The sequence below is a fragment of the Dromaius novaehollandiae genome, chromosome 6, assembly GCF_036370855.1.
Source record: "Dromaius novaehollandiae isolate bDroNov1 chromosome 6, bDroNov1.hap1, whole genome shotgun sequence".
Taxonomy (NCBI): domain Eukaryota; kingdom Metazoa; phylum Chordata; class Aves; order Casuariiformes; family Dromaiidae; genus Dromaius; species Dromaius novaehollandiae.
In genome coordinates this window covers 43,210,148-43,213,658 of record NC_088103.1, presented here as the reverse complement: position 1 = coordinate 43,213,658, position 3,511 = coordinate 43,210,148, and positions in this window count along the sequence as shown.

Below are 3,511 nucleotides of genomic sequence, written 5' to 3'. Positions count from 1 at the left end.
CAATGAACTTATTTACAAATACAATCTTATCTAGAAGTACTGCATGCCATTTAACACACTGTCCTCAGAGAGTGAAAGTAAAGGCATTACCTTTCCCATGCCTTCACTAAACGAAGTACTCTATCTTGCCCAGAGTCTTCAGATCTTTAGCAAACCCACATAGAAAAAGACTGGGCACAAAGACAGTCTCCAGTTATAAAAGTGAAATTCAGACTGTATCAGACCAGCACAGAAAGTGAGTATTCAGTTCAGAAGATCCTCCTGAGAACAGTTAGCATAAATGTGTTAATTGGAGGGAATACTGATGTAAGTAGCTCAGCTACCCTCAGCTGCTGAAATGAGGGAGTCTCCAACCAGCAAGCTAGGACACAGGTGACATCTTAGAGCATCTTGTACATCCCACATGACCCATTTTCTGAGTATGGCGTGTTTGCTAAAGTAGTTTGTTGTTGTTCAAGACTTCAGTGATAACTATCAGTCCACAAATAACATCACCATATTTCAGGAGTGGGAAGGAAAAGAAAACTTCTTTAGGAAAAGCCAGAGCTACAGAAGGTGAAATTAATCTTTTACTTTGCACTATATAAGGTGGTTTCTATCAGCAAAAATCAGTCACACATTTTTATCCTTCTGATAAGAGAGACTTGTTCTTTTTTGTCTTGGCATAAGCTCATGTGGCAATGTGGTAATTTAGCTCTCTAGAGAATATTTTAAACACTGAATCGTGCTTTAGCCTAGTACAACTACCCCACCAGGAGCTACCCCTTAGGACAGGCATATGTTACCAGTATTATTTTGCACCTCACATCATGTTTATTCTCCAATATCTTTGAATGCTCCCATGAACCTACTAGCATAGACTCCACTTGATACAGGGCTGCTCCTGACTGCAGTCCACATTTTCACATCACCCTCATCACCTGTGGCAGCTGTGGATGTGTAATAAAGGCAGCAGAAAGCAGCCAGTACTTACCCCTCTCAGGTGGAAGTCTTGAATTTGTTAAAGTCCACAGTCAAATTTCTATACAGGCAGTAGGGACAGCGGACAGAGAATATGTTATCTTTTTCTCTATCTTTGCAGAAGATGCCTCAACTTCCAGATACACACTGAAGCTCTTAAAATTAACAGCAGAGATGATTAATTGCTTTTTCCATTGGGATCCTAAAACACCTAGCATAAGAGCTAATGTGTATCCATTTTTTCAGTAAGTTGATTTAGATATTTTCACCTTAAGCTTTCAACCCTCTTTTCTCCTATAGAGGTTCCAAGAACCAGGATGTGAGCTTGGAGAAGTACATGGTTTTTTGGAAGACATTTTCTTACGGACATGGGCAGATGACAAGGAAAGACAGTGAGGACTGTGCAGAAAGCAGAGTAGATATGGGATGGATTTAAGTCCCAAAACTATGGGGTAGGTGAGCTAATTTCCCTTCCTGCTCCTTTGCTATTATGCATTGCTAACAAACATATTGGATGAAAAAATAAATAAAGTAATAAAAATAGTCTTCTGGAAAACAATCTTGTAGCCATATGATCACTTTGGCGGAGATTAAAATCTGTCTTATTCCCTCATTGCCAAAAAGTAAGTGTTAAGTTAAACTTTTGTATATGGCTTAATTAAAATTTGAATTAGTGTATATTTAAGTATTGCATATTAATTAATCCATTTATAATCAACTTATAACAGCAATTGATATATTCATTATAACATACTACTCCTTACATATAAAAGCCAAGATATAAACAAAAAACAAGATCTGCAGTGGCGTATACCAGTGGCTGTGCTAGTAAGTTGATGTGACACTAGGAAGATTTCTGTTGAGGAAGAAACATATGCATCTGTAGCAGATACAAACTTAGTCTTTAAAAAAATATGGGTCTGCCAATTTTTCATTGTGTTTTATATACTCATTGGTTACACTAGCATTTATCCCTAGTTTAATCTCTGAGCTTCCATTTGCTTAAGAACTGCCTGTTACTGTAGATGCAGTCATTTTATTTACAAGAACTGACTTCAAGAGTATACTGCTAAAACAATTTCTCTGCTCCAGATGGTCCTCATTCACCTGAAATATCCTTTTGTGTATCCTTCCATGCGCCATACCAGCCAGAGTCCCCCATGCAACAGCAATTTTACTGTTCCTTCGTGCTGCTTTTCTTTCTCAGAGGGCTATATCATAGCCCTTCAGCTTTAAGTAAAAGAAGAAAATCAACAAGGCACTCTCAGAGCTACGTAAGTATATTCATCAGATTATTCAGTGTTGGACACAGTTGATAAATGTAAGTGTGTAACTTTCCATTCTATACCTTAATATGAAAATGCAGTCAGTGGTTTCTTTATTATGTTATTTGAATTCTAGCTAACAAAGCAATTCTAAGGCTTAGAAAATCTGGTCTTTGGAGGTTAATTTACAAAGATACAAATATGTTGTTCTCAGACAAAAACTTCCTTTGACAGACATGCTTCCCAGAACATTGGCAAACTGAGGCAAATCCAGTGGAAATCACCGAGACGACTAGAGGGCTGCAGCACATGGCAAACAAGGAGATGTGCAGGAAAATGTTCAGTCTTGAGAAACCAAGGGGTGGGAGAAGCGGGGGGAGGAGCATGAATCTCATTGCTGTCTTCAACTATCTAATGGGAGGGTACAGAGAAGACAGACTTCTCGAAGGTACACAAACGACAAGAGGTAATGGACAACATGCCAACACTGGAAATTCCAATTATACACTAGGAAAAAAATTCACAATGATAGTAGTCAAATATTAGGACACAGCCCAGACAGGTGATGGATCTCAATCCTTGAACAAGGTGCTAAGCCACATGATTTAAGTTGGCCCTGCTTTGAACAGTGGAGGTAGACCAGGTGTCCTCCAGACAAGTACAAAATTTTGCTCTAAAGACCTCCTGGAAGTGAGGTATTTTTAATTATAATTAACCAAAATATATACACAAAAATGTGTATTTTACATGTACTAAACTAACAAAAAGCTCCGCATCCACTGCATTCCAAAATGCTCCTACTACAATAACAAAAGCAGTCACTATTAAGTCATTAATATTAAGAAAAGTCACAATTTGCACATAAGTTGAAGCCAGAAGAAAGCTACAGAAGCTCAATACTCAGAGACAGAAATTCAAAAGATTTCACACCATCCAACTCATCTCAACTCCAGTAAGTGAAAATGGAGTCTGGATTATGGGTCTGGACCTAGGCTGTTGCATCTAGCTCCCGTAAGCTTCAGGTTCCTCTACTTACATTAACTATTTTGAGATATTAAACTGTAAGGTCAAGGTAACTATTTCAGGTCTTACAGCAGCAGACTAAATTCACTAAAATTATCTTAACTACCAGACCAAAGTGACACTTAAAATTGTTCTTTGCTTCATTTCAGGGGACTTGAATAATGAACTAGCTGTAACAAACTTCTAACATTTTCAGCAAAGGTTCATTTATACTTCAAACAAAAACCCCATTCATTCCCCCCCTCCAAAAAAAACTCTTAACA